The sequence below is a fragment of the Neopsephotus bourkii genome, unplaced genomic scaffold, assembly GCF_033783945.1.
Source record: "Neopsephotus bourkii isolate Nb327-2 ecotype Australia unplaced genomic scaffold, CSIRO-AGI_Nbou_v1 NB_787, whole genome shotgun sequence".
Taxonomy (NCBI): Eukaryota; Metazoa; Chordata; class Aves; order Psittaciformes; family Psittacidae; genus Neopsephotus; species Neopsephotus bourkii.
In genome coordinates, this window is record NW_026901283.1 from 1882415 (window position 1) to 1910297 (window position 27883).

Here is a 27883-nt window from a genome sequence, read left to right on the forward strand (position 1 = left end):
GAGCTTTGGAAGAGATTATTCCAGCAAACCAAACCCAATAAGCAGCCACAGAACTTTCCCAGAGCCCGTGGATGGTGTTGCCATTGCAAGCACAGACCCTCACTCACTTCCCTGCAGTGGATGGGGAAGAGAATCAGAAGGCTGAAAGTAAGAAAACTCATGGGTTGAGAGAAAGGCAGGTTATTTTAAGCAAAAGCTGCACACGCAAGTGAAGCAAATCAAGGAATTCATTCCCCACTTTCCCTTGGCAGGCAGGTGTTCAGCCATCTCCAGGAAAGCAGGGCTCCATCACATGTAATGGTTACTTGGAAACACAAACCCCTGGCTTTATAGGCTGAGCATGGTGCCATATGGTGTGGAATATCCTTTTAGTCAGTTGGGGTCAGCTGTCCTGACTGTATCACCCCCCAGCTTCTTGTACGCCCTTGACCTACTCACTGGCAGGGGGGTGTGAGAAGCAGAAAAGGCTTTGACTCTGTTTTCAATGATCAAAACACCCTGTGTTATCAACACTGTTTCCAGCACAAATCCAAAACATAGCACCATGCCAGCTACTATGAAGAAAATGCACTCTATCCCAGGCAAAACCAGCACAGGGTGACATCTGAGAGTGACAGAAGCACTGAGTTCTTTCGTCATACATGAAAAGGATATGTTGCTTTCATGCTTCTGAAGGCATATGTCTAAGCCTGCTAATGGGACACCTTTGAGCAGTTGGGCATGAAGTTAGTGCAGTGAACTGCTCTAAATGCACATGTCCCATTGATAAGGAAAAACTGAGTGTTTCTGCCTTTATTCTGGGGTGGGGTTTTTTTTGGTTTTCTTTTCTTTTTTTTTAATGCTCTTGATCTGTTTCAAGTATTATCATTACCTCGTCATTACCTGTCATAACCTTCAAGTATCATCATCGTAACCCAGTCACATCCCGAAGTAGTATATTTAGTATAAATGTGCCTTTCATTTAAGGTGCTGTGCTGGAGAGCTGTGTTCACCTGAGCTGTGCCCAGGACTGCTGGGCTGCAGAGCTGCCCAATGTGTGAACTATTAGAGCTCTACTGTACAGCCATACTGGGACTCTGGAAGCTGAGTGAGACCTATCAGGTGAAACCAGCAAAGGGTTTGGTTTGCTTTTAGCTATTCTACTGTTATTCAATGTGTCTCCAAAGCTGACTGTAAGCCTTAACACCTTTTTTTAAGGAATAATGCTACTACGTAAGGTTTTTCCAGGGAAAGGTTCAGGTACAGTCCCATGACTCTATTCTCCAGTTAACACAAGTACTGTTGTCTAAAACATAACAGACCTTTTTGGCTGGCTTCACGTCAACAAGGAGATCAATTTAATTTCATGTTTAATTTTACATTATTTTTTCTTTCATTTTATGCTTCATAGATCACATAGCTGTACCTCTAGCAACTTTCAGGAACCAGATTTTAACTGTTAAGTGGCTCTAAAGGCACATAAATGATGCAAACAAAACCTCAAAATTTAAGTTCTCCACATTTTTGTTATGTGGAGTGAGTTACTACTAATGTGTAGCATGTACATGCACTTTGTGCATGGAGAGACTGCTTTAAAATCATATTGTTACTATATAGTCTAGCATGAGCTAACTGGTGGTTGTTCTGGACAGCCTACATTCTGCTTATTAAGATAATATTAATTTTCAGAATGATAGGTGGGGGTTTTTCTGGTCTTATTGTGCTAGCACGTCTTCTGGAGAATATCCACATTCATGCATCTACATTTGCAGACAGAAGTGCAGCCCTGAAGGCTGAGGATGATGCTCCCTGACCAATTATTACAATTAAATCAGAGCATAAATACATGACTCCAGAAAGGAGCGAGTGCTTCCTTCTATATTGCAAGCAGTGTATCTAAAAGGTATCACTAAACCTGGTTATAGAAGAATGCAATTCATCCTCTGGTCTGCAGAAATGTGTAATTAATAGACATGCTCTTATATCTGAACATATCGAAATCTGTCAGCATACTGTACTTGCCAAATTGTTTAGTTTTGTGTACTTAAACCCACAGTAAATTAAGCTATTGCAAAACCTGTGAGAACTTTGCCAAGCATATCATTATAGGACTGGGAAATTGATGAGATACAGTAAACAAGGGAAAAATAGACTGGCTTCTGTTGCTTCTCAGAAACTTTCAGAGAAAGGTGACATGAATAGAGCCATTACCACCACCATTGTTTTTTGAACAAGTAATCAACAAACCAATGCAAGCACAAAATAAAATCCAAGAACTAGCAGTAAGACTCTCTTAAGTGCTGAACCCCATCATGCAGCTGCAAAAGGTATGTCAGCAGAGTCCAAAATCCATGCCTGTTGTTGGAGTCACTCTTGCCCCCTTGTTTCCTGGTTTTAATGTGATAATTCCCAAAATGATGGGGCAGAATTCTGTCAAGTTATTTCCAGTGAAGGGATGCATCTGTAAAATACCAAAGACCTGAGGAGATGTCTCAATTCCTGCCAGGAATTTTGGTCTCCATTGTCTTCCAGCTTGCTTTCCTATTAGTCTGTCATATAATTTCTTTCCACATTTGTAAGGTCTCTCCTCATCGATGTTAAGATTTATGCAGACTCTTCTGTCAAGAAAAGAATTAATAAGATAGTTTTTGAGTCCTACCCACCTTCCTGTAGCCAAACACTAATCAACAGGCTGAGCAACAAATCACTGATAAATTTTTAGCCCGTTATATTTAGCCAGACAGTTATTACCCAGCATGCAGAAAACAGGGCCTGGATCATAAAAAAACACATATTAAGGGGTAGTTAAACTGAGAGATGGCAATGATTTTTATTTGGTTCACAAATAAATTTTCCTTTTGCACAGATGTACTTGGTTTGACACCACCAACATATTAGGACACTGAAAAGAATAAGTCTGCATATTAAAATGTTTTCAAATTCTTTAAAAATGTATATGGCTGAAAATGGCAACTAATTTCTCTACAGTTCAAAAGTTAATGCATTTTAAATTTAGTTGCCTAATTTTGTATATAAAATAAGAAAGGGCAGAATGACCTTTTTGACTGTCAGGTATAAAGATCATTATGTTCAGCCTGATTTCTACCAGCTGTTGTTTGGTTTTGGTTTTATTCTGCTGAGTCAAACAGCCTCATATCCTCTCACTGTTGAAATGTAGGAGACTTCAGTGGCAGCAGGACCAGACCCTTCATTATTGATGCTGTCTTCAGGAATTCAGAAAGTAAAACTTTTGAAATGTTCAGATTCTGTTGGAGATATAACCTTTGGGAAAAGTTTTTTTCTATCATAAATATTAATCACAATGTAGTGATTGGTTTATAATGTTCAACAGATGGGCTTTAAATGGCTGAAAGGAATCTGCTGTTATCAGTTCTGAACAACTAATTGCTGCCCATATTAGAGCATTTACTTTGTTTTATGGTAATCAGGTTTTAATGCTCTAGCATTGGAGGTCCTGTGGTGCATTTCCACACAGTAAAAGAATTTTGCCATTGCCACACAGAAGCTCAGCCCTGGCTGCTGTTAGCAAGTTGGTGCCTGTGTATCGGGTATCCCTGCAATAGAGACTTGATTTCTTCTACTGCTTCTGCAAGCTACATTCCTTGAGGGACCTAAAATGTTGCTAGTGGCTTGGTGAAGGGTTCTCACAAAGGATCCTTTGCCATGTGGGCTTGAAAACCCCTTGTGCTCTGTGGCGGGAAGTGCTGGAGGATGATGAGTTCAGCTAACAATAGAAACCTTGGGGAAGCTTGATTCTCCATTCAGAGATAAGCCTGTTCCCCCTGCTGTAACCCAATCAGGAGCCAAGGCAACTTCTCTCAAGGACAGACTTCTACCAACAACCCTTGTCAGAACAGTTCAAATTTATATCACCAAGTTAAAAGGAGCAAATCCTGATATCATACAAGTTATAATGTAGAGAAAACCTTGATTTTTACAGAGGGTTTGTTTCCATGCTGCTTCTCTACTTTTTTTTTCTTTAAATCTCTATATGATGTACCAAGATAGCAGTGAATAATTTAACTTGAAACCCAGACCTTATCTCCTGTATTGGCATATGTGGAAATCACATCCTCACCAGTGTTGTGTGTAAACTCCTAAAAATATGAATGTGTTTGACTGTAGAAATCACTTACATGAGGTCAGTAACGGAGTCAGTAAACTCTATGTGCAAGTTCAGTGTCCCGGTCTGTTGCAATTACTATTCATGGAAATATTCAGCAATGTCTATATTCCCATCTTGGGTCAGCAGTTTCCTTCCAAATCTGGCTAACTCAAAGCTATCAAAACAAAGACTGGCAAATTCAGGAGTTTTCTTCAAAATAAGCACTCTGCTAATCAGTCTGTGAAGTTGTTTTGTTGGGGTTTTTGGGGGATTTTTTGTGTGTGTGTGTTTTTTTTCTTTGACTTACAGTACTGAAGTATGAACTCACACACGTTGCTTTTATTAAATAATTGATTTCCTTTAGTTTCCTTTATGGCTATGTATGCCTGTATATATAGGCATGTGTGCGTGTGTACGTATCAGCAGATGGCTCTAGCTATAAAGTGGTAGCAATGTTTAGTGCTAACAGTTTTAAGCAGTGATTCATCAGCTGAACAGGAAGATTTTCAAGTAAGAATTCTTTCAAAATCATCTCTCTAGATCCAAGAAACTGTAGTTCCTCTTACTGGCTCCTGTGTTCATGGCGAGGATAAAATGTCTGGGTATAAAATACAAAGGAATATAAAATGCTACTTTCATCTTGAAACATACTATATGAATAAAAGATGCCCAAGATGAAGTTATGTAAACATAACATACTAGATCTATGAATCATTTGACCAATATCTTCTTACGCATACTTTGTCACATGTGAAGTTATTTTCACAATGCCTAACATACTAGCTGTAGTGTCACAGATATGGCAATGTACACACAAGCTCCAATGAGAAATAAGAATGTAATTTAAGGGTATATAACAAGGGCATGAATTGAAACAAAGAGGAGAAATCAGTTTACTAACATGCTGTATGTGTTTTTTCACATGAGTCAGGTTATACCTCTGGGACTCAAAGTCTGCAAACCATCTGTTCAGCTTCTCCTTTGTAGAGTTTAAGTACTTGGTTACACAAAAAGCTCTGTGGTTTTTGTGGTTCTTTGTTTTTTGCCTTAAATATCCTAATGTCTTATGACATATTTAGATAACTGTCACTTCCATCATGGTGTCATAGATTTTCCCAAGGAAAGTGGTGAAAGCTTCAGATTTTGAATCATTTAAGTCTGAGTAGGGGGCTCAGCCAAAAAAAAAGAAAAAACTTTAGACAAGTTGATGTTCAGTTTCATCCAGCATCCTCCTGCTGCTGGTTGGTCCTGTGACTCTGCCACAATGAATTATGCTGCCATCCAAATGAATATAAGAAATTGTATGACTCTTAAAGGAGGCACCACCTCCTTGGCTGGAGTAGACACATGAGGTTGCACATTTTTAATATTCCTCTGGGATAAAGCATTATTGAGTAACTGGGTAGATACCTTATTTATTTATTTATTTAAATTATTTTTAAGCAGGAGTAAATAATGTCCTGCTTAATTTTAAAGTGAGAAACAGGTCTGTGCAGCTCTAGAAACTGTATCTGAGGGGATTTAACAATGACTGTTAAGAAGCTTCCTTTGAGTATTACAACTGACATACTTGACTGTAGATGCCATCACTGGCTTGCGTGGGGCTGATGCCAGCACTTTTTGTACCTGATCTGCATTTTATTGCTATCCATAACTCCTGTTCCTCTCTTTCATCCCTGAAAGCTAACATATGCTAATATTTAATTTCTGTCAGTGCTTGCTCTACCACAGAAAACAGCATAGGTAAAAGAAATCGCTGAACCATTAACTGAATGCTAGCCTTGTAGGAATGGAAACTCTTTTTGTCCCTTTCAAAAGGAAGATGGAGTACAAAATACAGCATGTTTCCTATAGTTGTATCTCCATATGCGCTAGCTGCATTTATGGGTAAAAGAAAAACATAAAGAAACTTCTATAGTAGCGATAGTTCACATACTCTTTAGAAATACAAGCTAGTGCCCCAACTTATAGTTTTATGTACTCCTTAATTGTACAAAGCGCAATTTGTAAATGTAATAGGTAAAGGTTGCATTTGTGAGAGAACTAGAATTTCAGAGGTCAATGGGGTCTGCAAGCTTTTTATTAATTTTTCTTCTTTCAGAACCAGAAGTGTAGAACACAGCTCTGGATGGGGCTTTAAGTCACACTTTTTCACTCGTATGAAAGTAAGGAGATGCTAATAAAGTGCATGCTCATTATCCTCATTAACACTAGCCCGAATAATTTAGGAAGGATGGTTCATGCCTAATACACATCAAATAGCCTTTGTCAAAGCCTTTGGCATATTGATGGTTAGAGAACATACACTAACAGAATCCTTTGCAATGAAGAATGCCCTAGTGATAGGTGTTAGCTTGCTGTCAGTTTAAAATGCCAAAAATTTATTACTGTGAATGTAGGAAAGAAAGCCATTTTCAATGATAATTACTGTTGAAATAACTAAAATGATGAATGTTTAAAGCAGCATTCTGCAAAACACTTCGCAAAACATTTACATTCCTATTTAAATAAAGATAAACACACATTTTTTTAACATTTTATTTTCAATAATTCCTTTAGACTTTAAGTTTCCCAGAGAAACATCCCAAATCTAGGTAAGTTTTCTTCCTAAATTTTATTTAGAAGAAGAGAGGGATCGTTTCACACTATGCTGGACTTAACCTTATCCATGTACAAGGAAGAAATACGTTGTCTGGGTCAATGAATATCTGCAGTGTCAGGAAACGTATTGGAGAGATTATTTTCTTCTGAAAGTGATGTCCTGAGCTTCATGTTTCTGACAGTACATTTTATTCAGATAGGTCCCTCTCAGAAATCGGTATGGAAAGCATACTGAGTGGTCACAGAGGGAAACTACACTGTTATTGAAGCAGGTTCTCAGTCTTGGACAGATTGGTGTCATGATTTATTTTTACATGCAAAAGGTTGAGTGTGCTGTCTAATGTTCTCTAGAGATTATTTCAAGCTTTAAGGTTAGATGTTTGATGCACACTATTTTCTAAGCTAAATGTAGGGCAGTTTAAGACAAATTTAACAAGAACAGAAGAATATTAAAGCTCTTGATCAAGTACCTGAAAGGCAATAATAGTTTGGAACATGTTTCTTTGTTCACTCTAGTGGTAATTCTTCTCTAATTCAGGCAGTGAACACATTTGCACTTAGGTGTGGTGGAAAAGATACGGCATATATATGTGTGGGATGTCTGGCCAAGGCATATAGCCTGAAAATACTGGTAACAGTCAGGCTTCTCAAGGCACTTCTGTGCTCAGGTTATAATGGATAGCCCTCTCTCCTATTCCAGCTCTTGGGAAGATGCTGCCATGCCAAATCACTGTGGTGCCAAAGACCCTTTAGTAGCTCAGTGCAAAGTGGGTGGATAGTCACAGGAGACATAGCTCATACTAAAGAATTATTTTACTCATGACTGTGGCAGTGCTTGAACTTCCACCATCAGATCCTGGCCCTGCTGACATTAGTGAGGCTTTACTGTGGACTTCAACAGAACCAGGGCATCACCTCAGGTCTCCAGATGTGAAAGGTTAATGCATTAACCCACTGCAGCATTTAGCTCCTCAGGCTTGATACCTATTTCAATATACTTTAGTGTAAGTCTGTAAATATGACATTCAGGGGTGGTTCCCAAGAGAACTGGGTACATCAGAAACAGTGCTAGCGTGAATAATGCATACCACAAGGATTTGTGACTGTCAAAAGGGAGATATGACTTATCCAAAGCTTGTGTTTGAGGCAGTACTCTAGGAATTGTAAGTTGACAGAGCCTTTAAGAATTTCTATATGCAAAAAACATTTTTGTATGATGGTGGTATCTGGAGTCCCCAGTAGATAACCTGGGACCCATTGTGCCAGGCACTGTACAAATAGAGTCTTTCTCCATAAAGCTTGCAATATAAGCTCATAAAATGCATAAAGTGTTGGATAATGAAGTGGTGTTGTTATTGTTTTACAAATTGGGGCATAGAAAGTTTAAGTGATTGGCCCAGGAGCACACAGGATGTCTGTGGCAGAACTATCGTTCGAATACAGGTTATCAACTTCCTCAATCCAATTCCTTGATAAGTGCTTAAAAAGCATAATCAAAGATAACCTCACACAAAACCCTGCACCAATACCAGAAGTAAAAATAAACCTAGTAGTTCTTCTAATAGCATTGTGGTTATCCCTTGAAACTATTAATACATCTGGAACTTAAAGTGATACATTTATGCTTGCTTTTGTAACTTAAGTTTCTGCTGAGAGCAGAGGAGCAGGGAGAAAGAGGGAGTTCTTTCGGTGAAACCAAATGGAAGTTATAATACACTGTTTCATTGACTGGTTATCCCACAAATGTCTAAGTTTTATAGGAGACACAGTACTATGCTAATGCAGTAGAAAAGTGTAAGATCTTGTGTGCATTCAAGTGATGCACATCTAAACCAACTAAAATGAGAGTTCAGCTTGGACCGACCTGTTCTCAGTGAGCTATTTTCATTAGAGTGTGCATGTGGCAAACTGCACCTCTTTTTGCACATCAAAGTCCCAGGTCTGTCTCTGTGCCAAGGAACCACCAAATGAAGCTCTTTTTCATAGCTTTTGGGAAGCTTCAGCACTTAAGGGATGTAACTTTTCTTTTTAAGATTGTTAAACAATTTCTAGTTTGTAGTTTCTGCAGGGTCCTGTTGGTTCCCTGCTTCCCAAGGTGCAGAAAAAAAAAAAAAAAGGAAGAAATTAACAACTATTCCACTGCCTTCTGTCAGTGTAAATTGTGGAAACAGGTGCACGTCCAATCTTATTCAACTTGCATAGCTACTGTGAAGATTAAAAACTTATACTTTCCTGTGAAACTTTTTTATCCATTAGCATTTCAATAACAGAGGGTTTTAAAGACATTTTTGCAGCCAAGATAATATGAATTTATGTTTTAGATCATTGACTTTGCTTATTTAAAACTTTTTCTTTCCTCAAATAATTTCAGTTCCAACTTTCCTTCTTTCTTCCCCCCCCCCCTTTTTTCCTTTGAAAAAGAGCATACAAATGAAAAATCTAAAAAACTTTTTAAAATAGCAAAAAGTTGACTGTAAAATCATGTGACTCACCTAGGCTGTTTTTAAAGTCTGAAAATATGCTTTTCTATGTTTCACTGAACTCTTTCGATCTCAGGATGACAAGTCTCTCCAACAGAACTCATTGACAATTGTTTGGCTTTGTAGCTACAACAATGACTAAATAAAACCACTGAGAAGTTGAACACATTTCTTAGCATTACAAAATTCAAAACAGCTAACAAAAAGTTTACAAGATGATCCAATTTTGCAAACCTTTGCATTTGCCTCCAGCAAAACTAATCACTTAAGACCGACAAGCAGAGAAAGCTACAGACTAATGGGAAGCCTGAAAAAGTCAATTCGCATTTCATCAACAGTAGGTCACTACCTAAACGAGGGCTTCAAAGACACCTAAAATTTAGAGTAGACACTCTGAAGTGTATTAAAAAGTTCAAAGGCTAGTAATATAACATACTGCATCTTTGCTGAACTACTATGAGTGGCTGAAAAGCTGTTATTTTAGAAGTCTTCAGTGCAGCTGGTTGTGTGACGCTAATATTTGAGGAAGAACTTTGATTACCAAGTGATTATAAAACTGACAGGTTTATCAATTGCAGTAATATGAAATGCAGTTTAAATTCACATTCTCAGAATTATAGGATCTCAAGTATGAAAACCTCCCCCAATTAAATTATTATATTCTAAAATTCAATTGACATACCAAAAGATCAGTTCAATAGTTGCCTCTGAATGGGTCTCACACACCAAGTTTCCAACTTCCAGCTGCAAAGCTCTTTGTTCACTAGACAAAGACAGAAAAGGTACAGACGTACATCAGATGCAGTCCTGGCCTGAAAAATCAAGTTATTCTGCAAATTATGTTCCCTTGCTCCAGAAACCTGATCACTGTGTAGATAGCTATACTTGTCTTCTATGAGAAAATCAATTCTTACTACCCTTTAATCTTGCTCACCCTGCAAAGCCAAGTCAGTGATCTGAAAGGGAGTTCAGGCTTTCTGCATCATCCATGCAACTGTTTTCTCATTTCCATCTGTCCATGCCAGCCATGGGTGCTAATAACATTGTAAAGGTGTTAATTATGGCCTTGTTTGGCCTTTGAAATACTGACTAACAGTAGCAATAAAAAGGAATGGCAAACATTCAGCAAAATCTGCAGAGCTGACAGGGAAAAGGACATTTTTTACTGGGTAGGTCAGCACTTAAAATTAACAGAGACAGTGCACTGGGATCCTGCAGCACCATTTTTGCAAAGGTGGGAGCAGAGCTCTGCTTTATGTGACTTGCTCAGGATGAGAGAGGAAATATCTGGTAGCTCAGTCTCCAGACATTCACTGCAGTAATGTTTCAGTTATCTTCCCTGAATTGTAATTCTGCTCCGGAAGGAGAAACTGGATATTTAGAGGGTGTCTTGACTTGGTTCTCACAGTAAGGTCTGTGCAAATTCCTAAATGTCCTAAGATTTTCACCTGTAGCTTCCTTACAAATCCAAGAAACTGTGGTTATTTGTTTCTCTTGCTTTAGCTCAAGATATAAATTAGGCTTAAAGGAGATCCTCAGGAGTGTTTAAGTGAAAAAGTGTGTTAGTGAATTTGGATAGGAATTTGAGCAACTTGCTGTGATGCTTTGCAAAATCCAGGTATACAATTCAGACTGAAACCTTTTTCTCAGAAAAAGCTAATCAGACCTCTGAGAACTTGACACTAGGCCAAAGTAGATGGAATATTTTTAGCTAGCTTACAATTGCATAATTTGCAATAGTCTTTTGACTTGCTGTCTTGGAACTTGCAACCATGTGTCTTGTTTTAGTGCAGAATCGATAGTCGATGATTAGTAAATCCAGTAGATATCAACACAGCTTGAAAATGAAGTTCACAGTGCATTCACTGCTCAACTGCCAAAAAAAATTCAAATGCATGTTCTCTTCTCTCAGATGAAAAGAAAATGGCTAGGGTTACTGGCTGGCTCTGTGAAGCACGTGGAGTACTGTAGTTTACTGTGTGATAATCATTGCTTCAGAACCTGTTTTCAATTACCAGCAAGTCCCAAGTCTGCTGCTGCTCTGTCCCAGACATTTAGTGCATGAATAACATGTTACATTGCATAACATAGAATGAAAGCTAAACCCAGCTCTCTGAAAGGACAGGTAATTTCCCAAACACTATTTGTCACCTTACCTGTGAGAAAACTCTCTTATTCTGAGAATTTAAGTGTTGAGATTGCCTCCAACTTGAAGTCATTGGGCTCTGTTTTATTAATATGGCCTATGTGATGCTTATCTCTACCATTTGTTTTTCTTAATTTACATGCATTAAAGCATTGCCGAGAGGCTTGAGACATGTGGAGGATGCTTTCAGAAGGACAAACATTAAGAGGAACAAGAGTTCATTCCTTGCCTTAAATAGGCAACCAAATTCGTCAAAGTTATACCTATGGAAGTGAATTTCCAAACTGTATAAATGAAAGAGTAGCTGCCTAAGCAGAAAGGAAGGCAATAATGACTGTGAGAAGTATGAACCATAGAAGTGGCTGGGAAAGATGTTTAAAAATGTTGGGGGAAGTGATTCAGTGATTAATAGCAGAGTTTTGGGGTTTTTTTGGTGGCACTTTTTTTTTCTCCTAAATAACCAATATGCTGTTTGGGAGTCTGAGGCATAATTCAGTTACATGTTCTGACATGTCAACTACACTAGTCTGCTTGTGAGTACTCCATCCAGTTGCTCTAACCCTTCTGTGACTGCAAGATCACATGAATTACTAGAAGCTAAATGACATTATCTTGCAACTGAGGGGGACAAAGGTTTTGCATGTGACTTGTTACTACAATTCAGCTGCTCTTACCTGTTTCATAACTGTAACTTAGCCAAGCCTTAGAGGACAAGAAAATACAGAACTCTTTGGAATGCATGTACAAAAAAAAAGTGGTGACCATCCAGGGAATGAAGACTAGTTTTCATATTCTCCTCTTCCTACATGTTGATTCTGATATTGCAAACTGTATTGCAAATCTGAATCCCTCCTAAGTACAGCTCTTATTCTGTGTTATAGTACAATTGCTTGCTGTTCACACAACCTCCATGTTTCTATTTCCCACTAGTTCTTCCTCTGTAAGAATTGTTTGAGGTGGGGATGGATGGGGCCATTCTAGCTGGGACTATTTCATTCATCATGCCAGCATGTATGCTGGCAACAACCAACTAGTATATATAACAGTGAGATGACTGGTATTGCTAATCTAAGTATTTCTGCTTTCTTTTCTGGATAACTTTGGATGTAAGGAGTGCTTAGGCTTTGACGAATTTTGGCAGCAGCTATAAATCGACTTCATTTAATACCCAGTATTTCCCTAAGGCATTTGCTTTCAAAGGTTCTTAGGCTCCTTTCTCTACTTTTGGTAGATTTCCAGCTTTTATGTCCTTGCAATAAAATGGAAATAACACAGTTGGGTCTATATAAATGGCCATATAATAATAACATATCAGTGGAAACTTTGCTAGAAGAGGACCCCATAAAATGTAGTTGTAACAGCTCAGGCAGAACGTATGAGACAGAACAAACAAGTACAGCAAGACCAAGAATATTCTTCACTTCAGATGTGAATGTTTGCAACTGGACCCAGTCTACGTCTGCACAAACCAACTGAAGCAGTTGAAAAATTATATACACACAGCCCACGCACTGAGCTAAAATCTGATGTATAGTGTACTGCATAGCATCCCAAAGTAGGTTAGAGAGAATGCAGAGTGATTTATATAGCAGAAGTTACAGGCGGAGGCAATAAAATGAAAATATTTAATGTTTCCAAGAAGAATCTAAGGCTGGCTGTGGCAGGTAATAAGTTGATTATTAGGCATCACAGTACTGGCAGATGGCAATCAAAATCTCTTTGAGCTAATAAGTTTACCTTTATATTTGTAAAGACAGTTAAGGTAAAACGGAAGAAAATTCAGCACTCTCTCTTCTTGGGGATTAGAGTCAGTTATTTCTGAATTAATAGGGTATTAGACAAGTATGAACACACTATAATGGATTCAGATATTTCCAATTGACTATTTGTCAGAAACTTCTAAAATTGAGGTATATGCATAACATTACCTTTAGGAAATAGTGGTACTGTTTAACCATAAATAAAATACATGAGCTTTTCTTTAACTCAAATAAGAGACATTTTTCTAGCACCTGGAAAAAAAATACAACAGATGGTTTCCATTTACAAAAGAAAAGTGGTGACCAAAATTAATATAGCCTACTTTATACCTATTATATTATACACATATATAATATGTATAGTAAACACCACTGAAAATTCTTCAGCCTTGGAATAATAGAATGTTTTTAATAAACATGGAGTAAATGACTGACTAAATAAATTTTTCTTTCCAGTCTAAACTGGAATTTATAATTACTGTAAGACTTATGAACTGAATAAGATAACTGTTTCTATGCACCAGTTTATAGTTCTCTTAAGATGAAACATTACCATTGAAGTTTAGGGCAAAATTCTTGTATGTGTGCAAGAGTTTACTTTCAGATAGTATCTTCCTATCTCACAGAATTCCTTGTCATAGCTCTGCTTGCTGTTACTATTTTCACCAAAGGAAGAAAGCAGAGTCTAGTAGCTCCTGTGTAAGTTCATTTGAAGAAGAAGTAGCAACTGTCCAAAAAAAAAAAAAAAGTAGTTTCCATTTAAGCAGAAAGGATATTGATTTTTTCAATGTTGTGGATAATTAGCATGTTGGCAAAATTACAGAAAAAGACATCTTCAAAGGGCTTTTCTTAGTTTCAGTGTGATATGTTCCTTCTGGCAATGGTGGTGGTAGGAAATCCTTGGTTTCTTACATTTCCGTTCCAAGAAGCAGATTTGAGATGAGACTGCATTAGCAAAACAGGTCTGCAATGTGATGAGGTGATTTGCATCCTCCTGGCGCTGCAGAACATGGCATGTACTGACGATACTCCCTTGTTCTGTTGGTTTTGCTAGGATGCACGTATAAGATTTAAGGGCAAAAGATAATACACTGCTCCCAGTCCTAGTATGTGTCCCAGCATTGATATGAAATAAATTTGAGAAGGTTATGGGCTGCAGTTGCATCTCAGGCTCAGGAAGGCTATAAAAGATAAAGGCCTCACCTTTTAACACTGGGGCAGGATAGAGAAGCACATTACTTCCAAGCAGAACCAACTCAGTCCTTCTATATCAGTGCGCCCAGGTGGTTAAGGGCAATAGCATCCTGCCTTGTATCAGAAATAGGATCGCCAGCAGGACTATGGAAGTGATTGTCCCCCTGTACATGGCACTGGTGAGACTGGACCTCGAATATTGTGTTCAGTTTTGGGTCCTTCAGTACAATAAAAAAACATTGAAGTGTTAGAGCAGGTCCAAAAAAGGGCAACAAAGCTGATGAAGGGTCCAGAGAACTAATGATAGGACAAAAGGAAATGGCCTCAAGGTGCACCAGGATAGGTTTAGATTGGGTATTAGTAAAAAATTCTTTACTGAAAGTATTGTCAAGCACCGGAACAGGCTGCCCGGGGAAGTGGTTGAGTCACTATCCCTGAAGGTATTTAAAAAATTATGGCAGCTAGGGGCAACGTTGAGTGGTAGACCTGGCAGTACCAGGTTAATGTATGTTTCGAAGATTTCAAGAGTCTTTTCCAATCTAAATGATTCTATGATTACTTATACCAAATTACAGAAAATTATGGTCTTAATCTCTGACTTTTCCTATACTTTTTTTTTGGGGGGGAAAGGCAACTGGCACAGTATTTTCGGTTGTTCACTGAAGCACAAAGTAACTGGGATACTAAAGGAAACCATCTGAAGCATGATTTCTGCCTGTCTTAAAGCTAAAAGAGGTTTGACCAAGACTTGAATTCTTGCCCAACCTGAATAATTCCTAATAGTTCATTTAATCACACTTCCTTTAAGTAGAAATGAAAATCTCTTGGTTATTCAGAGAACATACATTTCTAGTAGAAACTGGATAAAAAGAGGCACTGAAGTTCAGGACAGCCATATTTCATAAACAATAGAGAGACACCATCCCCTCCCCCCCCCTTTTTTCCCCCTTCACAAACAGAAGAGCATAAACTGAAAACCTAGACTGGGAACAAACTGCACAATAAGCAGTTAAGAAGATGCATGGATTAATTTACTTAGCAACTGAAATAAGATCTACTGGGTTTGTCCTACTCTCACCTTAGCCTATACTAGATGATTTGGAAGAAAGTGGAAGCTCAAATAATGCATCTCCAATTCTCTAAATATGCTATATATTGTGAAGGAACTCTTCTGTTTCAAGCAATCCCCAGAAGCAGTTGTGTGACATGTTAACTGGTGTAGGTAAACTAATTCAGTCCTGTGAACATTTATATTCTTTCACATGATGCGTGTCAGGAGTAATTGTACTGGAATAATCTTGTGCTGGTACAATTTCAATCAAGGTGGCATTGAGAATAATTAATTCCAGGATGAAAAAGATGTTAAAGCTGTTGGAACATTTAATAGAAAACGTGACTGCTCTGATCCTGTCAATGCATGGGAATAAGGCCTTAGAGTAACCCTTGTAAGAGCTCAGGTTTTCTTCAGACTTGCTTACATGATATCCAAAACTTTTGGATTTGCTTCTTTAAATCATTAAAAATGTGTTTGACTTAAGAGCTATATCTTGGCTAAATACTCTTATACCTCAAAAGCCATTTTTTTCTTGTTGAGCATAACTAATGTCCCATATTAGCTCCATTCAGACAGCTAAAGACTTACTGGCAGTAGGTTGTCTCTTCTTCATTAAAAATTTCTTGCACAAAAACTGCATGTCTCTAAATCATACTTTTACAATGTTTAAATTTTGTATGAAAGAGACTGTTGCAAGGGCTAGGTCATCTCTATTTTTGGGTATGAACTTAGCAGTCTCCAAACACTAAGCGATACTGGTGTAGTCTAATATGCTCTGGTGTTGGCACACTCAAAATGGTGTTGAAAAATTGGAGTGGAAAAGAGGAAACAAAAAAGAATTAAGGACAAAGAGAGAAAATGTGCTGCAGTGAGGGAATTAAGGAGCTCTAGTTTATTGAAAAGAACACAGATATCATTGAATTACAATATTAAATGTCTTTATGGGGAGAAGAGGGCTTGATAGTAAAAGGGCTCTTCAATCTAGTAGAGAAACATGACAAAAAAACATGGGGCTTAGTTAAAAATGAACTACAAATGTTTGACTGAGAATGACCAACAAGGGGAATAAAAAAGTAGTAACAAAAGAGTCAATTCTCCATCTTTTACTTTCTTCATATTTAAAATTAAATACATTTTGTATCTGCGTACAAGATTTTTTTCTAAAACTCCTAGACTGAATGTAAGCACACTTAAGTTGCTTTTGTTGCTTTTGGGGAAAGTGTAAAAGACCGATGTTTCCTAAATCATTAACGTTTTGTTGTTTTGGTTGTTTTAATTAACAGAAATAAAGCTAACAACCATGGGATGCCTTATCTGCATAATGAACTCCAAGGTACCCCTAATACACTTCATCAGTATCTTGGACCACCTCAGAATAACCTTAAATAGGTAAGGTTTTCAAAATTGCTTTAAGTAATCTGTGTTGTCTATGTTGGTTATAGGTCCTGTTTTTTAAGAGTTAAGATATCACAGCCACTAGCTTTTTTTGTCCCACATTTCTTGAAAAAAGAGATGCCTAGGTGAAAAAATAAACGTCAAGCTGTTGTTCCTTTTTCACCGCAAAACTTAAAAGCTTATAGATTTTTGTCATGAACTTTGCCTAAAGTTTGCCAAGTCTCTAGCACCATTCTTCTAGTCTTCCCAAAAGGCTGTACCAGGCTATACATTTAGTGCAGAACTGCTAATAGTATTTATGCCAGTAATAATGATGTGCTTGTGTATGTTTAGAAGCTCAGTAAAAATTAAATCAGTATCAGACAAAAAAAAAAACACCTAAACCAGCTAACAAACTGGAACTCAGCAGAGACCCTCTGCTAAATAAGGACCTTCCAGCTATCCACTCTTAAGGAATATATACAATGTGAAGCATATGTGAGAATAGGGTTAGACTGAGAAATGTGTCATTATGGCCAGACAAAACACAGGTGTAACAAGTGCTAACTAGCTTAGATGTTTTGATGGCTTGTGTCACACCAGAAGCCCAGGTTTTCTTCTACCAATTTTGGCCAAATTACTCTTCTTTTCAAGTACAAGGATTATTGGCAGGGCTGTATTTCAGTTAAGAGTCTATACATCTGTACTTACATTTGGGGAAAAAGCTAGAGAACTGTAATTCTTTTCCACATTCACTTTCTTAAGCCTGAAGAGTCAACAGATAAAAACATTTTATAGCATACTTTTCCTGTGAGGCTACTACTTGTATAGTCTATACTGAGATAAACTGCATGTTTTTTTAATTTGAAATTTGCAAGATGTGCCATTGTTCCATCAGAACATTTTTTTGCTATAAAGGCCAAAATACATGTTTCTTAAATTTACTTTTCTCACATTTTTATTTTGAACCAGAAACTTTTCAGATCAAAACTTACTTGGAATTAATCCCATACATAACCAATATGTAATCAGCGTTTTATGAGAATGCTATACTCTTAAGAAGGATCTCGAGGATTCAGATTGTTTGATCTCACATAGAAGTTTCATGAGGAAAAAAAATTATGATCAATTTAGACTCTAATGGAAAGAGCAATATCAATAAGGATACAGAAAAGCATGTACCCTTTTCCAATTAAGTTTTAATGCTTAGATATTCATTACCTCTGCAAAATGCTTTAAAAAAATATGTTCTGGGTATTGCAATAGCCTTAGATTGCTGAACAACATTATTGATTAGTTTTAAGACCAATCACTACATAGCATAAAATCAGTCAGTAGTTGCAGTTGCTTTTAAAAAAAATGCATATAACTATATCTACTCATATCTGAATGTAAAATTTAATTCCATTTCTCGTGTTTCTGGCCCATTAACCACTACTGACAGCACACTGCAATACAGTCTGTATTGTCATGTAGCCCCAAGACTCACTGCTGTCGGCACTAGGGACCGGAGGAAGGGAAGAGAGAGAGGGTTTGGGAATTATAGTGCCTCATCTGCTCAGGTCATTCAGTGCCTTGCAAGTTTAATCAGGCTTTCTTCATCCTCCATTACACTCATTAGATCCTGTTAGGCTAGTGCTCAATGTTGATCTGTATCTTGGTCAAGACAATTGTTGCTGATTAACTATAATTACCAGTAATGGTCCCAACCTGCTTTCAAGCAGGCTGTTGCTGTCATCTTGTCCAGGCCCCTGCTCTGCAACGGAGCAGTCCAAATCTGCTAACCATTTGCTTGCTTTCTATTTGAACCAACAAGTTGCTTCTTGTGTGGGCTCATCCCCTCACCCTTGTACTTGCCATCTATAAACATCTGAACTTTGCTTGAGGTATGTAAAAATGTAAAGGTAAAGAAAACAGGAATGACTGGTATGGGGAGGAGTGGGGCAGCAGAAGCAAAGAATTAAAAATAAAATACAAAATAGGCAAATAACAAAGGTTTTCAAAGGCTATGAAGCTCAATGATAACAAAGTAATCTAATATTTTGTGCTTTGCAATCCAAAGTAATAAATTACAAACTAGGGCTCAATCGCAAAATACCTCCTTGTGTGAATAACCCTTGTTTGAGTTGGAACTCCTGTGTATTTCCGTCAGAATATTTTTTTAATAGCTGTCCTTAGAAATGCCTTTCATGTTACAAATGTTCCTAATGGCAATTTTAACTTCTGGATGGTTTTCTGGTTAGTCTTGTGAAGTGTAAGCATATAGAGGCTTTCATAAAAACTGTACGCAATCTTGAGTCAGAATTTATAGTTAATCGTGGTATGAATGCCAAGGTCACATAAATGTTTATGTTCCCCATTCATAGTTGCAAATAATGCCTGTTAAATTTCCAGCTGACTTTAACTACAAATAATTTGGGGAATGAAACTGAACTCTACAGTTATTTATGCCTCTTTTCTGTAGGCATTAAAAGAATTACTATCTTAAAACAAAAACAACAACAAAAATTAAAAGCATTAGCAGAGTCTGGACATAAGGGTAGTAAGTAATGCTACCCAAAGCAGCTAGCATTAACTCTTAAGTGTGCAACGATATCCATAAAGCCCAGAGTTCAGGCATGCACCTGATACTACAGTTTGGGGGCCAAATTCAGTAATTGTACCTAAAGGGCAAATTCTCAGAATCCTTTGGGCAAATGCTCTCTTGGGTATTTGTAAACAAGCCTGTAATTGCATCTTCTGGTGGCAGCTCTCCTGTTAAGACCAGCAGTGTGGAAGGGTGAGCATGAGCTCCTTCAGCCATCGCTGTAAGCTACAAACCACCTCCAGACTCAGAGCTGTATTTAAGATAGCCAAGTCAGTTCCAGAGGCAGGGTGGTAGTAGCATAAGCTAATGGGGCCACATTACTCCCAGGTGAAGGCAGAGTGTGTGTGCATTGGTGTGTACCTGGCAGGTCTGACACAGACAAGAACTGCAGATACCAGAGTTTGATACAGACTGCAGCAGCTCCATTACGTGTACTTCCAAACTGTACTCAGGATTGTAGACCTAGAGTGATCTTCAAAAGAACAATTTAAGGCAAGAAATTTATGAGGAGGGAGGATACAGTGAGGTAGTCTTAGTATTTATATATTTACTCAGCATGTATCTTAAATAAAAATTCTCCTTGAGGAGAAAAGAAAACCTTTTTGTTTGCAAAGTGAAACACTTGAATATTGCATCTGTTCATCCAGCATCAATTGCACTAGGCAGTGCTCTCACTCAAAGCACTGAATAAGGCAGAGAAAATAAAGATTCTTGTGTAATTAAAGACTATATAGTAGCTTGTGCGTATATGTACATATGTGTGTGTGTAAAAGATAAGGAGTTGAATTGGCTGGCAGTTCTAAATGTTGCATTTTCTTACTTACTTAAAACACTGAATTTTACATTCCAAGTAATTATCTTCTAACATATTCAGCATTCACCATGCTACATTTAAAGAAGGGAAAAATATATTGTGTTTGCTCCTTTAGCAGATCTAACTATAGGTACAATTTGACTGAACTTTCTAAGCTACCTGATTTTATTGATACCAGCATGCATCCAGAGGAGGAGTTGCCATTTTTAAAGGTGACTGCATTTTTACCATGAGAATGCCTCTTGCATGTTTCTTCATGTGGCAAGATGTAATGGTAGTCGATACTGTTTTGCAGCTGCTTTCTGTCTCTGCAAAAGAAACCTGTCTTTGAATGCAGCAAACACAAGAAGTTTTTTTGCTTTTTAAATAAACAGCTGCAAAAAAAAATATTTTTCTCTGGCATGTATAATTGCATGCAACAGGTCTGATAAATTGGAGTACACTCATTACCTGCTTAATCCTGGGATGAGCTGGATAGCTTTCTTCTACACAGTTTTCATTGAAACACATGCATCTCAAATTTCATCACAAAAGAATCTTTTAAACTGCACTAAAGGACCTTAAATGTACAATACACACAAGGCTTATCCATATTTCTGTACTGTAGTCATATTTGCATATAGGAATACACACTGCATACACATATGTGTTTCACTTTCAGGAGTATTTATGGTCCTAATGCACATGTACTTTCACAACCTATGTATTTATATTCCTAAATATTTGTGCCTGATCTGTATGTGTTTTATAAATGCAGACATAAAAAACACTACATGCTCTGCGTAGTCTGATTTTTCTGTCAGGTACTTTAATTCTTCATTGAAGTGAATATTTGGCTTTTCAAACTGAGTAAAGTTTTAGGGAAGAAATAATGACGTTTTAACATGAAGAAATTTAAGGGGTACGACAAGAAGTAAGTGTATTCACATTGCTACTGTCAAATGCCAGTTCAAGACTGGCCATATTTTTTTAACCATTGGAAATAGCTGTAAAAAGGATTCTTTTTTTATACACACACACATATATATGTACATATATAAAAAAGGGGTGTGTGTGTATATATATGTATTTTATATATATATATATATATATATATGTATTAATCCCCAAATCACTAACGCTTTTTGCAGTTTATAGAAGGAAATGGAGACTGTTGGCCAGGAAACCATATCCCAGAAAGATCACGTTCTTGTGACAATTTATCATAGAAAAATCCGTGTCTTTCAATTGAGATGTAAAGCTGTGGTCTTGCAGTTTGCGGTCAACAAAGATGCTTGGGGAGCTTTTTGCTATCTCTTGCAAAAAAAAGAGGGTTATTAGCCCCTGAAGTCTTGGTTACATTCCAGTTTTAATAACTATATTTTGCCTACATAATTCCCACTGTAGCTTCAGGTGAATTGTGGAATTTTCTTCACTTCCTGTCATAAACTATTCTGTGGCATTGCTGTGCACTAACAGCTGCTGTGATCCTTTGCTACTGTTCAGTGCTTCTCCCCAAACTTCTGACCCTCTTTATTTAATCTTGAATCATCTTTTGCTGAGTTTGTACCAGTATTTCAAACAGCACATATTACAAACCATTACCAAATGGGAGTTAATACAAAAGCTTAATGTACTATTTTCCAGTTGCATTTTTTTATATCTGTTTGACACACTACACATGGCCTATCAAGGACTTCAGAAATACTAGAAGCAAACAATATGGATTTTAGGGACCCCCACTTCCTCTTTGAGTCTCATCCATTAGTGATAAATGGGGATTAAACAGCAATTAAATGCATTTCAGACAGGCTGCACACATGTAGTGTCATCAGCACTCTTGAACATGAAGCATGTAACTCTCTTTCAGAAGCTGAGGCAGCAGGGCTGAGGCAGGCTGCTATTTCTTTCCCCCTTCTGCGCAGCAAAATAATATTTTAACTGGAATTTTGGTCAAAAGAGATTTAGAATTTTTGCTCTTTTCTGTTCTAGTGTGGGGATCTTTATAACAGAAAAGATGTTTTTTATACTTCTTCTCTAATCATTTATTACTTCATTGACCTGAGGTTTTTATACTTTCTGCTATCCATTTCATCTGATCTTCATAGTTCATATGTGTTCTTGTTTTTATTTAATCGCCAGAGCAGTATCTTTTTTCTGGTTAGAATTGACTGACAGTGGAATATTCTGGCTAAGAGCTATAGAATCAAACCGCAGACTGAGACACTGTACAGACTGTACATCCTCGGAGTCTGCCAGCAGACCATTCCTTGCAAAATATTACCAAGTCTGACTATGAATTCTGGAATAACACTTTCTTGGCTATTTGTAAAGACAGTGTGGAGTATCGTTAGTAGGTTTACATTTCTTGCCAAAAACACATAATCTGATGCTTGTGTTGATACATGAAAAACCTTGCTACAATTGTCTTGCTTTCATTCATTAGCATACTCTGTGTTTGTACTTCCTCTGGGGCCTCGTTGTTTCCTATTTGATGAAGTAGGAAGGATTGAAAATCACAAGTGCTTTCCACTGATGCATTCCTCCCAGTGGCAGTGCATGGGTGCTGCCTTCTGGGTGGTTGACTTGTCACTTGTCCTTCCCTTCTAACAGCACTTGTGTGAGCTGTACCTGCATGAGATAGGATTCCCACGCCCATCCTCTGGAGGCACAGTAATAAACATGAGTGGATTCTGCCCATAGCTAGTTTTGCAGGGGGTGGTGTGTTGGGAGAGCTGTTGTGGGGTAATCAGCTGGGCTGGTGCTCAGGACAAGCCCCAGAAGGACAGGGTGGCAGCAGCCAAGAGTCTCTTAGGTGGTAGTTCACAAGCTGTAAGGCTTGCCCATTTGTTTGCAAGGCAGTTTTACATACAAGTAATTTCATGTGAATTAACTTTGTACCATTCTCAAAGCAGTGCAGAGATGGAAAGCTCTGTAAACCTGTAACTGTGCTATTGCCCTATGTCATCAAAAATGTGCAAAATGGACTAAACTACACAAAAAAAAAAGTGAAAAAACTTGAATTACATGTTAAGAGGTCTTATTTCCTTATTTTTATCCCTAAATAAATACTATTGAGACTGGCTTTTAGCCATTAGTTTGAAGGACTTATCATTGCTGCCATTTGACCCAGCAAATAAGTTGCAAGTAAGTAATTTGTCCTGTAAAGGAAAAGAAAGAAACTGTTTTGTAAAAAATAAGCTAGCACTAGAGGAAAGCTGTGAGAAGTGTATTACTCCACTCTTTGAACTCAGTCCTGCTGCTACAGAGGTCAATGGAAAAAATCCCCTCCCCTTCCCTGGCAGTAGGCTATACTTAAATATTTATCTTCTGCTGAAATAGTAGACTTCACATTATTTCTGTCAATGTGCCGAGGTGATTTTGTTCCTAGTCTGAGTGTGTTTTTTGGGGGGAGGTATTTTTTGTTATTATTTTGTGTACCCCCATGCTTACTTGCGGTGTTGTTACAACCGCATGTTGTATCTTGTGCGCCGGAGAGGAAGTTGAAAGCTCGTTTCTGAACCCCGGCCCGTGTGTCAGAAGCCGGGGCCTCCGCTGCCGGGGCAGTGGCCGTCCTCTCCCCCTCAGACCAAGTTGCCCGGCCCGGCCCGGCCCTGCCCTGCCCTGCCCGCGGCGGGTGCCATTTCCCCACATTCAGCAAGCGGGTGCTGCCATCTAGCGCCATGGGCCGGGCTGTGCCCCGGGGGGCACCGCCGCTCCGGAGCCGGCGGGAGTCAATAGCCGCCGAACTTGGGAGCGAGCGACCGCGGTGCTCGAGTTGCGGCGCGGCCTCGGCAGCCGATGCGCGGCCTCCCATAGCTACGCCCCGAGGGGGGCGCCCACCTGCCGGCGGGCCGGCCTCCGTGACAGCCTTGCTCAAGCCCGGCCCCCCTGGCCAGCCGGGCCCTAATGGTCGCCCGGGTCCCCGTCGTCCAAGTGGGTTGGGACCGGAGAAATCGGCTTTTCCCCGCCGCCCCAGCCGTACGTCAGAAGCGGAGCTGTGCCGCGGGGAGGGCTGGCTCAGGGCGGCGTTGGCAAAGAGGGGTCGCTCCCTGAAAGTACCTGTTAAAGGCTTGTCCTCTGTGCGGAGGGTGAACCCGCAAGGCTCTGTTAATTATATTTTCATTTTGGTAGGGTGGCCCTGGTTTATTTGTGTGTTGGATTTTCAAATTCTACTTTGCTTTTGATTTTCAAAAGTTTTTGTCGAAGTAGTATTGGTGTGACTCTCGGATATTTACGATACCAAAAAAGAAAGGAAGAAAATTTGATATAAATAGACACATTTTGTTGTTTGCTTTTTTAGGGTGGGGAAGTGGAATTTAGTTTAAGTTTGATTTAGAAACTCTACTGCAGTTTTCCCAAGCCAGATCCTGAGCCAGGGTGCTCCCAGCAATGACAACCATAACCTTGGTATAACTGAGCCAAAAAGAGAAGTGTTTTCCCCTTAGTCAAAGTGAATGACATACATGAAGGTACCTGAAAACTAAGTAACTTCGGCATTAGTTTTGTGCATCAGAATCAGTTTAAGAATCAGAATGTGAGTCTTAAGTATATTCTCTAGTTTTTATACACGTATAACTACCATCACACTACTGATGAAACTGCAAGTATGCTTCACTTGGCAGTGCTGTGTCTTAATCTTGCAGTAATATTTTTGTCTGGATAAGGGCCTCTGATTGCTGTGAAAAGGCTTTTTTTTTTTTTTTTGGGAAAAAATAAATATTTTCGCAGATCCATGCAGATCCCAGATCCTTTAATATCCTGCTCTCCTAGATCTCCAATAAGAACTGAGAAGAGTTTTTGCCCTTGATACTTAAAGCAAAAAAAAAACATTCTTCCCATTATAAACATTGAAGTACATTTTCCCCCTTTTATGAAATGGGACTTTAAAGCTGGGAAATAGGTGGCACTTTGAATACTTTGTAGCATGGTATTGTGAGGGTTGAGAAACCAGTTTCAACAGGCTCGTTTCAAGTATTCCTCTTTAAGTTTGAAATCTAGTGTGGGGTGTTTTTGTGAAATTTCAGAACAGTACTCTGATCTCATCGTGCTCTCTTCTCCCTCCTTTCCAGCTTGTATGCTGGGGAGCAGATAGACAAGAAACCAGGGATGGTCAAAGAAGGAAGCTTTTGGAGAGAAGAGGCATCACCTGGGGTAAGTGAGGGGCAATGCTGGGGGAAGGATTGAATCAGCATGACACAGATGTGTCTGCTTGGAAACCACAGCAAGATCTTCCCACTGCACTGTGTGAGCCTCTTAAAAGCAAAATCCAGACAGACTCTGTCTCTCTATAAATCTTTCCCCCCTTTCCATTACGGGTTGGGTATTGCTGGCTCTAAGCCACCTGATTTTACTATGATTTATTAACTGCTATGCATTATATATGAGATTCAGGTTTACTGAAGAGTTACCCTTATGGTCAATGTTGCATACAAATCAGCTACTGTTAGAGAGGTTTATTGCATCTTTTTATGCGGCTAGGAGTTTTGTTAGGTAGTATTAGAATCTGTGCTTGTAAAACAATACCTAAAAGAAAACAAAATCTTAATCTGTATTTCACATGGTGCATGTAGTACATGAAGTGCATCATATAGCCCTGTTTGCGTTGTGATCATTCCTAAAAACCTGAGTACTTTAGGGGTGGGGACAGGACAAACTGATTTTTTACAAACTTCCTAATGTACATGTAGAGTTAGATAAACTGGTGTTTTGTACCAAAAGAGAAATGTGAATGCATGCACTAGGTGGGAAAATGTTAATTTGTATGGAAATACTACCTGTGAAAGCATCTGTGATTTAAATGATAATATAACACATTGGAGAGGTGCTGCTGCCTCAAGAAGTTATGCTGTTATGAATTGCTTACTGCTGTTCTTTCTCACATTACTTGGTGGAAGCTCTGCAGGAGAGCCTTTGATCATACCCTTGACTCTGATTATTGCAGTGATGACCAGTGTCTCTATTTATAGCATCTTTGCTTTTCATTACATACAGATTAGATGTGCTCTAAAGATGAACAAACCTGGAGAGAGAAAAAAGAAAAAAAAAATTGATTTAACACTCACCATAAAATAATTTAAAAAATGGGACTGTTTTTCAACATTTTAGGAATTTGAGGCAAAGGGGGAGGGGGAAGGGCAGGAAGAAAAAAGAGTTTGGTTTTCTTTTTTTTTTTTGTTTTTTAAATAAAATAATAATTAAGTTGCAGAGGCAGAAGTGACCATAAGGATGTGAAAAAGACATGGGGAGGATAAAAGGTAGAATATGGGGTTTCACAGTGTCTGAAATTTTGCTGTTATATTCAAACCACAGGCATCGCAGTCTGTTTTAGACTGACCTATGTTACAGAGTGTTTGTGAAGAAACGAGTTATTGTTAGGTAGAAGCACTAAGTACCGAACTAGAATTAAGCAAGTATTTCTGATTTTGTTTCCTTGTGAAAGCCACTCTCAAGAAACTATTGAAAAGTTTATGGACATTATCCTTTTATGTAAGTTTTCTTTATATTACATTCTATTATTTTTATATTTAGTAGTGGGGAAAAAAAGGAAAGAATTAGTGACTTGGATTAACTTTTTACCAAATTACATTGCAAATTTAGACGCTGTTCCTAGAAGGCAGTTTATAGAGAGCATGTTATGAGAATACAAAAGACAGGAAAATGATTCTTGCTTCTCAGGAGATATGAATGTGCTATCGTTTTATGTGTTCCAGATATAGATAGCCTGAAAACATCAGGCAATATAAAACGGTCTCTCCTGTCATTTACTCACGGTTATACTGTTTCATTTTGTTCTTTTTTCACAGTCTATTGGAAGAGAAAACTTTGTGCAATGTTGTCCCATTAAAGAGATTGAACCAGGCAGAGATCACCCAGAACAGATTTCAGATTACCTTTTCAGACTTGGTTTGGGTTGTTTTATTTAGGATGGTTTATAAATAATACAAGCTTCTACATTTGAAATACATATGGATGTATCTCACCACCGCTGTCTTCACAAGCATGGTTTATTTTATACACAGATGAAATGGAAGATATATAAAGGAAAAAAAAACCCACAAAAAAGAGAGGTGGTTTGTGTTTGTCTAAATGCAGGGTTAATGTTGAAACACATTTTGTTTCTTTCTCACTGACACTTGGAACTGGCCCAAACTCCTCGATCCTTGGCAAAGCAGACACTGTTCTACAGATAAAAACCTAATTAAACTGAGTGCTACCTGTGGCAAGGACGTTTAGAAATTCATAGAGTTCAAGCAACCAAAACAAAGCATTGGTTTTCAGCTTTCAGATCTGTTCTTGATAACATGCTGCTGCTTTTTTCATGTTTTTTTTTCTTTTCTCTTTCTTTTCTCTTTTCTTTCTTTTTTTTTTTTTTTTTAAGAACTGTGATCTTAGAAGAATCAAAAAATGAGGCAATGTTTAATGGTAGCAAATATCCCTATTGTATGGCACTGTTTTTATTTCTTTTCCATGTGTTCTGTAAATGATATCCTCTCAAAAGGGAAAGTTGGTGAAGTCAGATAAATAAAAATGAAACATTTAGCAGATGACTAGGATGACATTATTAGCTACTGGAATGATACAGCTTGATGAAATCATAGCACTGAGGCAGTGTTTTGACTGACTTCTTCAGTTTCCTGTATAAGTGGCACAGCAAAAATTTCATGGCTTCTTACACTGGCATTTCAAATGCTCCCTATCAGTTAGTGAAAACATAGCACTCCCTTGTGCCCTTGCCATTTGAGTATAAAAGGCAAAGCAACTCACTGGTTCATCTCTAAATCTGCTT

The 27883-nt window shown here is 38.2% G+C and overlaps 3 long non-coding RNA genes across 6 annotated transcripts; 1 reads left to right on the forward strand and 2 right to left on the reverse strand.

The window, feature by feature from the left end:
• Window positions 1-807: 807 nt before the first annotated feature.
• On the reverse strand, window positions 808-9251 carry LOC133213203 (uncharacterized). Its single transcript, XR_009725722.1, has 2 exons — window positions 9199-9251; window positions 808-2597 (listed from the first exon to the last, which is right to left on the reverse strand). It is a non-coding gene; the product is annotated as an uncharacterized LOC133213203 (long non-coding RNA).
• Window positions 9252-9868: 617 nt separating this feature from the next.
• LOC133213205 (uncharacterized) lies at window positions 9869-23675 on the reverse strand. Of its 3 annotated transcripts, XR_009725726.1 has the most exons (4): window positions 23548-23675; window positions 20275-20423; window positions 18409-18637; window positions 17425-17480 (listed from the first exon to the last, which is right to left on the reverse strand). It is a non-coding gene; the product is annotated as an uncharacterized LOC133213205 (long non-coding RNA). The 3 variants fall into 3 exon arrangements; XR_009725727.1 differs by lacking the exons at window positions 17425-17480; window positions 18409-18637 and adding an exon at window positions 9869-9949; XR_009725725.1 differs by lacking the exon at window positions 18409-18637.
• A 228-nt stretch (window positions 23676-23903) lies between these two features.
• Window positions 23904-27357, forward strand: LOC133213204 (uncharacterized). Of its 2 annotated transcripts, none has more exons than XR_009725724.1 (3): window positions 23904-24566; window positions 25167-25248; window positions 26901-27357. It is a non-coding gene; the product is annotated as an uncharacterized LOC133213204 (long non-coding RNA). The 2 variants fall into 2 exon arrangements; XR_009725723.1 differs by having other exon boundaries at window positions 23904-24398.
• The last annotated feature ends 526 nt before the right edge of the window (window positions 27358-27883 follow it).